Source organism: Canis lupus, chromosome 4, assembly GCF_011100685.1.
Source record: "Canis lupus familiaris isolate Mischka breed German Shepherd chromosome 4, alternate assembly UU_Cfam_GSD_1.0, whole genome shotgun sequence".
NCBI lineage: Eukaryota > Metazoa > Chordata > Mammalia > Carnivora > Canidae > Canis > Canis lupus.
The window spans coordinates 81,488,628-81,501,817 of record NC_049225.1 but is presented as its reverse complement, the minus strand read 5'-3'; the positions used below and the strand labels follow the sequence as shown (position 1 = coordinate 81,501,817).

The following is a 13,190-nucleotide window of genomic DNA, read 5'->3' as shown; positions in this document are numbered from 1 at the left end:
TTTCATTTCTTTCTTTTACAAGTTCTGCTCTTAAAATACTTGATGTCCTCAACTGACATCACATAGGTCTTTTCTGAAAAAGTGCTGTTGCAGCTACAGTAGGCTTCTATGTATTGTGGAAGGGATTCACCAGAAATAAAGCACAATGAAGTTGCTTTTTTTCCATTTATAGAACAATCCCTTTGTCTTTAGGGGTTCTGGAACATGTTCCCATGTGCTAAGATGGAAATCATTTGTGAAACATTATATTATGCCTCCCTCGGGTTCAATTAGAGATCCAGAGATAAAAGAACAAATGACCAGGAGGAGCTTCAGTTTCCAAACTCTTTTTTAACATTTGAGTTATCTGCAGACAGTTGGTCTATGACATCCAAAGATTCATACATACAAATCTATATAGTAACTATGTATTTGCCTCTCTATCTCCCCCGTGCAAATAAATTAAGGTGCTTGATGGCCAAGATGGCCTTCTGTCCATCATTTAATACCTAGATTTCTAATTTCTACCATAATTATTCAGCCTGGTATATTTTGCCTTGTTTAAAACACTTATTTTATTGTAGCTATATACTCTATAGAAGATTTTCCTTATTACCTAAGAAATCGTATATCTGATTACATTATATAATAAAAACCACATAGAGAGGTACCTGGGTGTCTCAGATAGTTAAACATAGGCCTTCAACTCAGGTCATGATCCTGGGGTCCTGGGATTGAGCCCTACATCGGGCTCCCTGCTCAGGGGGGAGCCTGCTTCTCAACCTCTCCCTCTGCCCCTCCCCCTTCACTCATGTTCTCTTACAAACACTCTTTCAAATAAATTAAATCTCTCAAAAAATAAAAAAAAAATAAAAACCACATAGAGAACCCTCCCCAAAATACCATATACACTAACACATTCCCAATTATTTTTTCATCTGGCAATGACACAAAACTTTCAAAATTTAATCTATAGGCAAATGCAGGTATTAGCCACGTGATTTAGCACAGATAGATAGATATTATATATCTCAGGATTCTTTGTAATATGCACCATTCCACAGGATTTTGCTTAAGAGCTTATTGCCAAATTGTTAGCACATTTTTATCTCTTTAACTGCTTACTCATTTAGATTATTATAAGCCTGCAGGCGGCCTAGGTTGCTGAGGTCAACCCAAGGATAATTCTGTATTGCTATTGTCAGCATTTCAGTCCCAACTGAGATTATTCAGTTCAATCTCATATTTAACCTTCGACTTCAAGCTTATCTTTGTTTAAAATGCTTTGCAGACACTTTGAAACAACACATCATTTACATATCATCACCCCAGTACAATCCAAAACTATAGCTATCAGGATATAGCAGCAACAGGATTATTGCTTCAAGGACTTGGGATGATGTTCTTTTGGAGCAAGTTAGAAGAGTTTTGTTTTGTTATGTATTTTTTTTGTGATGGACCAAAACAATTTTGAGACCCTAGAAGAAATATAACAAGGTTTTTTATTAAAAGTTGCTATTTAAATAAAAAGGGGTAGAAGGAATAAGAAAACTGAATTGTAACATCTCGATGCTCATTGTTACTAAATTATATCGGAGAGCACAGTGGATGATTTCATTTTTATAAAAATCAATAGTTACACTCCCTTTAAACATTAATATTTTATGCAAGGTTTAATGTTTTGGATGTCCACCACAAAAGACATTGCTATTTGATGATGTATAGTGAAGAAGCACTTTAACACATTAAACGAGTTACTAATTGTTCCAAAGATGATAATAATGACTTTATGGGCTGAAAATATCTTTATACTGTTACTAATGGGCTCATTTTTAAGATAGTGATAATTTTACTACAAACATTATAATCTGCATTAGGGATGGCTGATGAGAAGAATGATCTCAATTATCCTTATCTTGCTTATGTTGAATCACTGAATTAAAAATAATAAAAAATTTATGTTGGGTTTAATAGGGAAAAATGGAAATGGCATCTACTGGTCTTTTTCTCCACTAAATCCCCAAACCATCTATCTGTTCCCCAAAAATGAGAAGGAACAGATTCTAATAGTATTATCTATGGAAATTAATCACCCTGAACTGCAGTTTATTCACCTATTAAAATGCTAGAGGTGATAGAAATCCATTTATTTTCCACTGAGTCATTCTAGCTGACACTTAAGAAATACAAACTTAATACTTCCTGGAACACTGATTGGGAATCTGTCAGAAGAAAACTGAAGAAGTCATGTGTTCTTAGGGAATCATGTGAAAATAAATGAATTGAATACACCAGGAATAGTAGCTACAAGTGTGTATCAAAGTTCATATTTTTCTTTATACTCTGTATAAATTATGTGCAAAATATCTTTTGAGATATATATGTGTATATTTATAGTGTTCAAGTATAAATAAATGCTATCACATTATTTGCTTAGAATCAGAATATTAATTGTTCCTTTAAGCTATAACATACTTAGAAAAACTGAGCAAGATTAAGTCATCTGTTAATTGCACAGATGACTGCATTACTTTCTTTAGAAACAAAAATTTTACTACTAATAAAAAAATTAAAAGACAATGGTATATTTTCCCAATAACATGTATGTATATTGTATTTTAGTCACTTACCTTATGGGAAGTAATACTCAGTTTCAAAATGATGTTTTGGAATAGTTCTTAATAATAATTTTTAAATAAATATTTTTTAAAAACTGTTTTAGTTTTTTAGAATTGCTTTAGATTTACAAAAAAAAAAAAGTCGTAAAAAGAGCACAGAATTCCAATATGCCCTACACTCCATCTAATTTGCCCATTATTAACATCTTACATTAGTATATATGGTACATTTGCCCCAATTAATGAGCAAAATCGATGCATTGTTACTAACTAACCACCACCACATAAAACTAGGTTTCCCTAGTTTTTATTTTAATATATTTTTCTATTCCAGAATCTCATTCAGAATATGACATTATGTTTCATTGTCGCCTCTCCTTAATCTTCTATGCCCTGTCACAACTTCAGATTTTTCTTGTTTTTGTTGATTTGACAATTTTGAGATGTATTAGCCAGGTATTTTGTATGTTCCTCAACTGGGATTGTTCTGGTATTTTTATCATGATTAAGCTAGTAATATTCATTTTGGGGAAGGATGTTCATGGAGGTAAATTGTCATTGTCATTACATCATATCGAAGTTACACACTATCAACAAATAGTTATTGTTGACATTGACCTTATTCATCTGGCTGAGGTAGTGTTTGTTTTCAGTTACTCTTTCTCTATTGTACGCTTCAGAAGAAAGCTATTAAGTGCAGCTTGCATTTAAGGAGTGAGGAGTTATGCTCCCTCTCCTGGAGGGCAGATTTCTACATATATTATTTGGAATTATTTTAAATATTTTAATTTATTAAATAAATATGTTTACTTATTAAATAAATATATTTTTCAATATACTTTTTAAAAAAGATTTTATTTATTTATTCCTGAGAGACACAGAGAGAGACAGAGAGGCAGAAACACAGGCAGAGGGAGAAGCAGGCTCTATGCAGGGAGCCTGATGTGGGACTTGATCCCAGGTCTCCAGGATCAGGTCCTGGGCCAAAGGCAGGTGCTAAACTGCTGAGCCACCCAGGGATCCCAAAAAGTAAACTTTCAATTATCAATTTTATTATATTTCTTAGTTTCTTGTTGATTGATTGATTTATAATAATTTATTAATGTCATTTATTATGTTATTAGAGCATGAATTTAAATGCAACTGTAATTACATCTCAAGCAATGATATACATTATTGCCTTTTTACACATTAATAATAAGCCATAGCTATAGATTTAACTTTGTGAAAGGAAAAATAAAATATATTACTTTACATATTAGATATATTTCACTAGTTGTTTTGTTTCAAGTACTTATTTAAATTCTGGTGAGTTAATGTATTTTGTAATATTGGTTTCAGGGCCAGAATTTAGTGATTCATCACTTACATATAACACTCAGGGCTCACTCTAAGTGCCCTCCTTCATACCCATCACCCATTTAGCCCATCCTCCACTCCCCACCCCTCCAGCAATCCTCAGTTTGTTCTCTATAGTTAAGAGCCTCTTTTATGATTTTCTTTCTATTCTCTCTTTTTTTCTTCTTTCCTTCATGCTAATCTCTGTTGTTTACACATATTAGTGAAATCACCGGGGATTTGTCTTTCTCTGACTGAACTTATGTCACCTAGCAAAATACACTTTAGTTCCATCCATGCCGTTGCATATGCCAAGAGCTCATTGTTTTTGATGACTGATTAATATTCTAATGTTCTTTACTCATCAGTCAATGGACATCTGGATTTAGGCCCCTTCCATAATTTGGCTATTGTTGTTAATGCTGCTATAAATATTGGGATGCATGTGACCCTTTGAATCAGTAGTCTTCGACAAAGCAGGAAACAATATGCAATGGAAAAAAAAAGTCTCTTCAGTAAATATTTTGAGGACAACTGGACACCAAGAGGCAGAAGAATAAAACTGGACAAGGTTCTTATACCATACACAAAAATAAATTCAAAATAGATGAAAGACCTAAACGTGAGATAGGAAACCATGAAAATCATAGAGGCGTACATAGGCAGCAACCTCATTGACATCAGCCATAGCAGCTTCTTACCAGACACATCTCTAGAGGCAAGAGAAACAAAAGCACAAATGAATTATTGAAACTTCACTAAAATAAAAAGCTTCTGCCCAGCAAAGGAAACAATCAACAAAACTGAAAGGCAACTTATGGAGTAGGAGAAGATATTTGCAAATGACGTATCAGATAAATAAAGAACTTATAAAATTCAACAACAAATAATCCAGTTAAGAAGTTGGCAGGAAACATGAATAGACATTTTTCCAAAGATATCCAGATGGCTAACAGACACATGAAAAGATAGTCAACCTCACTCATCATCAGGGAAATACAAATCAAAACTACAATGAGATACCACCTCACACCTGTCAGAGTGGCTAAAGTTAACAACACAGGAAATAAGCAACCCATGTTGGTGAGGATGTGGAGAAAGGGGAACCCTCTTACACTGTTGGTGGGAACACAAACTGGTGCAGCCACTCTGGAAAACAGTACAGAGGTTCCTCAAAAAGTTAAAGATATGGGAGGGGGTGGGGGTGACTGGGTGACGGGCACTGAGGTGGGCACTTGACAGGATGAGCACTGGGTTTTATTCTATATGTTGGCAAATTGAACACCAATAAAAATAAATTTATTAAAAAAATAAAAAATAAAAGAATTTCTATTCAATCTCAATGTCACAGAAGCATGAAAAGCTACATGTTGAAATGAATGGTGGATTTTTCACTCTAAATAAAATGTAATTCACCTAATTGGAAAAAAAAAGTTAAAGATAGAACTACCCTATAACTCAACAATTGTACTATTAGATATTTACCAAAAGGAAACAAAAATATTTCACTAGTTTTTAATGTTCTATGGTGTCCTCAAAGAACATAAAATATAATTGCTACTTTCTGTTTTCTTACTGTAACACTCTCTTAATTTTAATGTCATATGAGAACTTGGAAATAGCACATTTCTAAGCTAAGAGAAATATAAAAATGTACATACATATGTACTACTATTCACGTTTTTGCATGTGCAGTTACAACATAGAATCTCAATAAAGGTTTTTAATTATATCATCTTTCAAATCATGTATATCAACATTAATCTGTCCCATTATTTTGACTCATCATGTCCAAGAACTGAATTCTGTAACTGAAACTAATGGTTGACAATTAGCATATATGCCACAAGATTATATAAGAATATTTAACACCATTTAAATTAATATTATATTAATAATTATTAATTTAAAAGTTTATTAATGATTATTAATTAATCATATTAATACTACATGTGATGTTTATATATAACTATTTTAATTTGTGTTAAATAAATATTTTTTTAATTCCTGCAGTATCATTAGATTACAAAAGTATCTAAAACTGATTATTGCAGGCAGCCTGGGTGGCTCAGTGGTTTAGCACCTGCCTTCACCCCAGGGCGTGATCCCGGGGTCTTGGGATCGAGTCCCACGTCAGGCTCCTTGCATAGAGCCTGCTTCTCCCTCTGCCCGTGTATCTACCTCTCTCTCTCACTCTGTGTCTCTCATGAATAAATAAGTAAAATCTTTAAAAAAATAATGCTGCTTTAAAATTTTTTTAAAAAATTAAAAAATTAAACTGATTATTGATCTGTATGTTGCAGTCTACTTAAGTTCTCTAGATCTATATCACATTTTGTATCAGGTCCCTATTCTCCTGTGTATAATTTTCTGTTAAGTAGATTTCTAGTTATTTAATTGTACTTCTTATGTATTTTTCATTTAATAACTGTCTTATTTCTTTTTAAAATTAGCCTTGTTTCTGATGATATTTTTTTGTTCTTTTTATTTAACTTTATAATTGTATTCATCTATACAATGTTTCAAAAAACTAATTTTTCTGGTCATTTTTTCTGGTTTACTTATTGTAGTATTTGTTCCTTTACATTATGTTCATATACAATGTGAACTAATAGTTGATTGTTACATTCTCTGTGAATCATGAGCACATGGGTTAAGGGGGAGGCATTTCTTTACCATTGGATTTGTATTTGCTTTTGTCAGAAGCCACAAGTTATTATCAACCAGAGACTACATTGGAGGACTAGAATTTCCTACACTACATAAGAAACATTAAACATCACTCACAAACCTATGCGACCTCAGACCTCAGGTCTAGGCTTATTTATCCTTTTTTGTTTTTCTCCTTTTAGTCTTGTTTTTCCACTCAGAGCCAAGGCCAAGACACATAGACTTACTTAATGTACAATATAGTAAAGGTTCTCCAGAGAACAGAACCAACAATGTGCTATATAAATTATAAGTAAATATAAATTACTTCATTTTAATCTCTCCTGAGTTCTGTGCCAAGAAGCTCAGGACATTTGATGTTACTAGGAAGACAACAGAATTTAACAGATCTTTTATCTAAGCTTTCCATTACTTATAACTGTTTCACTCTTGATGAATGCTAAAAATAATTATATTTTAATCTACAACTAAGCTTCTAGTTATGTAAGTATTTAGACAAATACATGATCAAAAAAAAAGAAATAAAAATCACTATCATTGTAAAGTCTCCTATGTGTGTAGATTTTTAATGTAATCATATCATCTTCTTCTAATAATATGTTTTAAATATTTTTAGTATATAATTAAATATCCCCACATAAATAAAATTTTAATGTTTATAAAATATTCAACCATCTATTGGCCAAAACAATTTATCCAGTAACTTTTATTATATATTTATGATTTTTACATTATTCTCTGTAATTAAGATGTAAAATCTTGTCCATCTACTTAATACCTTAGGAGTAATACCCAGGTTCTGATTTCACAGTCAATTTTTGAGATTTTTGATATGCATTGTTAAATTCCTTCTAAAAATAATTGTACTATAGTACGACCTATGGTGGAAATAATTATATGTTGTTGTCTACTTTATTTGGAACACCAGATTGGATATGTTAATAATAGTTCTTAAAAAGCACATGCTATTAAAAGACTGAGAAAAGTAAATTCACATAAACTCCTAGTTGCAACTAATCCTTTTTTTATTTCTTTTCCCCTACAAATAGGAAATTTCTTGTATTTCTGTATCTAAACTAACATCTATTGCATTGCCTGCCACAGTCTATATGCTCAATACACTTTGAATGAATAAATACTAAACTTCAATGATTTTTGGTCCTCACAAATTTGTAGTAAACAGACCTTTTTTTAAATACTGAAAATGTATTGCTTAGTTGGCAATCCAATCTTTTTCTAGACTTCTCTTTGAAAAATATTCTCAAGGAATCTTAAAAGTTCTTACACACACACACACAGAAAGTTCTTGCACAGGTTCACAGTTGTATTTGAGGAATAGAAAATGAGATAGGCTTTTCGTATCATACAGAAACAGCTTTTGATAATCATTTTTAAAAACTGAATTATAATTAACTTATTATATTAATTTTAGGTGTGCCACATAGGGATTTATTTTTTATATGACAAAATGATCACTACAATAGGTCTAGTTACTACCTGTAACCATAAAAGTTATTATAATATTGTTGATCTTGCCTATGCTGTACATTGCATCTTCATGACTTATTTATAACTGGAGGTTTGAGCCTCTTATTCACCTTCACCTATTTCACCCATCCCCACACTCCTCTCCCCTCTGGCAATTACAGTTTGTGCTCTGTCCATGAACCTGTTTCTCTTTCACTTTGTGTGTTGACCTGCCTGATGATCACTACAGCCTTCAGGACCAGTTCGCTGACTTTTTCAAAGTAGCAGTCTGGTGTATGCCTCTGGTATTCGACAGTTTGAAGAAATGCCTCCATTAACCACTGCTGCTGGAGCCTGCTCTCATCAATCTCTGGCTTGTGGGGATTAAAATAAAGTACAATTGTCTGCTCATTCAGTGAAGCCATTGTGGCTCTCAAACATAAAGCAGGTCACTCTTTCCCAAGTCGCACATGGTGAAGGCTGTCTCAATATCAAAAACTACTCAGTTCCCACTCTTATCTGTACTTCCAATTCACAGATCAGCACACATACCACAGAGACTCATTTTTTTTTTTTTCTTCCCAACATGTGGTCAACAGATCTGTGAGTTATACCAGGCCATTCTGTGACCAAATAATCATTCTTCAATGATTATCTAACCATGATGGGGTACTCAGATGTCCCAATTCTTTCTCATTTTTATGAGAAATTATTTCCCAAGATATTTCTCAGGGACTATGATGGCCCCTTTCTTTTGAACACCTTGGCCAGTTATGAACTAATTCATCTAAATAACTTATTTTTAATACAATTTAATTACCAAGAGAAGGGATTGTGAAACTCTAGGCAAATTTGCACTACTACAAGTCCTAAACAGCCAAGTTCTTTGGTGAGAGGCACCATGATTGCATATTCTCACAGAGTTTATTCTGTATTATCAGAATGGCCTGCAGACAGTCCCGCGTGAAAATGGAAAAAAAAAAATTCTTGTCTTGTGACAGGGAGTATTCACATAGTTATTTCCAGGGCAAAGGGATATTTCTCCAAAATGAAGTGGTGTTTCCATTTATAGACAGGAAAAAAATACTGATTTTTAAATGACTTGGGAAAAAGTAGTGACCCCCTCCAAAGAAGTTTCTTTTCCTTCCAGAAGTATTTTTTTTTCTTTTAATGAAAGAATAAATGAATGAATCAGTGAATGGATAAACTAAACTATATGTATATGGTAAGTTTAAAACTTTTTTTTTCAAACTTACCCTTGAAAGTTTTGAAACAAAACAAAGTATATGTATATAGTATATCACATCACAAAAGACTTACTGCATATTTGACAAAGAATTGTATTTACTTATTTGGTTGGAAGAAAAAAGTAAGGATCAAAATGATAGAGTAGCTCAGAGAATTATAATAACTGGCTTTTAAGACCATTTCTAGCTGTAGGTGACCAAACTTATTACTTGATGGAACATTTTGTGGGCCTGTGCCCACATTTCCTTTATGTCTGTTTTTTGTCCTTCACAGGAGATGAAAATATTTCATAGTCACTCTGTAAACAAGGAGCTCATCTGTTAATGTCAATGGAAAGTTTATTAATGTATAAGTTACATAGCCTACATCCACACATATGTCACATCATGCGACAAGGCACCATTTGTTATACAACCTTCCATGTTCAGACATATGTCGATTCATATAGTAGAATACAAATATATCAAAAAGGAATTTTATAAAAGGTTACTCTCTGATACAAGAAAATTGTTAAATTACTTCAGTAAATTTGTAAACAAGTGTGCTTACAGATCTAGTTGCCTCTCTTAGTGAACACTTGGGTAATAGTTATTATAAGTAATGGTTTTATACTTGTTAAATTGAATATTCTATGATTACATTTAAGTTTAAAAAATAAACTAGATTTATAACTTCTGAACTAAATGACATAGTAAACAAGGTCAGAAAAATAATATATTTCTATACTTCTGAAAGAAAGCCTTTGTTCTTTAGATACCAAGTCAGGATGATAAATTAAAAACCAGTACACTACTTGCATAAAACTTCGGGGACACGTGTCTGACATATTCATTTTACTCAGGTGTATATCAGAATGTAGTAAAATCATGTTAATACGGAACTTGAAGAGTATTAGTTTTCCTCCTTAAAAATAGCAGCATTCCATTACTATCTTTCAAATATGTACATTTATTTTGTAATTTAATAAATCAATAAAAAGAAGTGATAAGGTCAAATAATGTGTTGATTTTGATAAAACTTAGGAAATTATTAAAATATTTAATTTTAAATTTTCTAGAAAAAATGCTATTTAGGAGTTCTAAATTAATATAAGTATGCAACAAATGCTTTTGGGGTTTTATTAACTGGTTTCCATCTTCCTTTTGTTTTTGTCTGATTCTTTCAACTTCCATAAAAACTGTGAAACACTTTAAATTTACGTAATCGAAATAATGTAATTGATTTGTATTTTTCTGGTGATGAATGATGTTGGACATCTTTTCATGTGTCTCTTAGCCATTTGGATGTATTTTTTGGAAAAACGTCTATTCGTGTCCTTTGCCCATTTCCTAACTGGATTATTTGTTTTTTTGGGTGCTGAATTTTATAAGTGCTTTTATATATATTGGATACTAACTTTTTATCAGATATGTCATTTGCAAACATCTCCCATTTAATAGGTTGCCTTTTAGTGTTGTTGACTGTTTCCTTCACTGTGTAGAAGCTTTTTATTTTGATGAAGTTCCAATAGCTTGTGTTTGCTTGTGTCCCTTGCCTCAGGAGATATATTTAGTAAGAAGTTATTATGGCCAGGGTCAGAGAAGTTACTGACTGTGTTCTCCTCAGGATTTTTTTTTCCCTCTCAGGATTTTTTTTTTTTTAAAGATTTTATATATTCATGAGAGACACATACAGAGAAAGGCAGAGACACAGGCAGAGGGAGAAGCAGGCTCCATGCAGGGAGCCCGATGTGAAACTCAATCCCAGGACCTTGGGCTCATGACTTGAGCCAAAGGCAGATGCTCAGCCACTGAGCCACTCAGGTGTCCTCCAGGATTTTAATGGTTTCCTGTCTCAACTTTAGGTCTTTCATCCATTTTAATTTTATTTTTGTGTATGGTGCTAGAAAGTGGTCCAAATGCATTGTTTTGCATGTTGCTGTCCAGTTATCCCAATATCACTTGTTGAAGAGACATTGATTTTCCCATTGGCTGTGCTTCCCTGCTTTGTTGAAGATTGCCCATACTTGTGGGCTCATTCTGAGTTTTCTATTCTGTTCCATTAATCTATTGTGTCTATTTTTGTGCCAGCATCATATTGGTTTGATCACTACAGCTTTGTAATATAATTTCAAACCTGGAATTGTGATGCTGCAGCTTTGCTTTTCTTTTTCAGGATTGATTTGGCTATTCGGGGTCTTTAGTGGTTCCATATAAATTTTAGGATTGTTTGTTCTAGCTCTCTGAAAAATGGTAGCTTTTGATATGGATTGCATTAAACGTGGATAGAACTAGAGAGTATTATGCTAAACGAAGTAAGTCAAAGTCAAATACCATATGATTTCACTCAAATGTGGAATTTAAGAAATAAATAAACAGAGGGGGTGAAAAAAAGAGAGGCAAACTAAGAAACAGACTCTGAACTATAGATAATAAACTGATGGTTATGTTGGGGAGGTATATGGGAGATAGACCAAATGAGTGATGGGGAATAAGGAGGGCACTTTTGTGCTGAGCACTGGGTGTTGTATGTAAGTGATGAATCACTAGATTCTACACCTCAAACTAATATTGCAGCTTGTTAACTAATTGGGATTTAAATAAAAACTTGAAAAAAAAGAAAAAGAAATAATGTAATTGAATAAATGTCATGAGTAAAATATAGAAAGTAAAATTAATGAAGCAAGAAAGCAACTTATCTTGGTAAGTTTTACCCTCTTATGGGCAAACATATATACATTTACTAGAGACTCTTAACAAGAAGTACATTCATACTTCAGAATAATATAAATTATTTGAGTTTGACTCAGTTAATTATGATAATACAGAAAAGGGAAATAGACTATAATAGTTGCTCATACAAATATTTGTTTTTTTTATTTTATTTATTTATTCATGAGACATATACAGATAGAGAGAGGCAGAGACACAGGCAGAGGGAGAAGTAGGCTCCATGCATGAGCCTGATGTGGGACTCGATCTGGGACTCCAGGATCATGCCCTGGGCCAAAGGCAGATGCTCAACTGCTGAGACACCCAGGTGTCCCGCTCATACTAATATTTGAATGGATATATCTTCTTTAATAGTTTAATGGATCAAGCAATTTATTTTCTATTTGGGTAGTTCTTCATTTTGTTTTTCATTCTCAATTTTGTAAATCACAATCTGTCTCAAAAAAGCCAAAGATGTTAAGCAGTATATTAGACGTCCCCCAGATTACAAACATTTAAATTACTCATACAAGGTATCCTACATGTGGGTATTTATACATCTATATTCCCTGAAAAAGTTAAACTCTTATATGTGAATTTCATCACTTCCCAACTCTCTTCCTATAACCTTACTCTTCTCATCTTCTTGCCATAGAGGGAAAGACCTGTTGCTTACTTTCAGACTCATCAAATGCAATTATAAGTCTATCATTTTCTATCTCCTTTTAGACCCAAGTTCATTAATTATTGTATAAATGTATTAATGACTGCAAGGTCAATATACACACATTTATAAACAATAAGTATGTTCTACACTTGTCAAACTATGCATATATTTGTGGCTAAATCTTCAGTCCACACATTCAGCTGGAAGGAAGATTGGTGTAATTTACTCCTAATCAGATACTCTAGCATGCATTTATTTAAAGCCTTTGCTATGATTTTAGCTTATTTCATACATATCTTTCACAGCTAGATCTCCAGTATTCTGAATGAGTGAAGTACTGTGGCATCATTTTCTCAGCATGCATTGTTACTATTTTTTTCTTTTTCTAACTCTCAATGGATATTATAGATATTACTTTTACTATAATAAGTGATTTTAAGTACTTCTCACCCCCACTTTCAATCTATTAATTGTCTCATTGTTCAATTAAAGTAACCAGTGCTTTTTAAAGAA

General features: G+C 32.7%; 1 long non-coding RNA gene across 2 annotated transcripts in view; it reads right to left on the bottom strand.

Moving 5' to 3' along the window:
- Window positions 1–13,190, bottom strand: part of LOC102156602 — a 169,654-nt gene that overhangs the window by 47,521 nt on the left and 108,943 nt on the right. Inside the window, exon 13 of one of the 2 annotated variants that reach the window (XR_005358653.1) lies at window positions 12,281–12,464. The exons of the other annotated variant lie outside the window; for it this stretch is intronic. This is a non-coding gene — a long non-coding RNA (uncharacterized LOC102156602). Of the gene's footprint in view, window positions 1–12,280; window positions 12,465–13,190 lie in introns of those variants that run through there. 2 annotated transcript variants of the gene reach the window in all.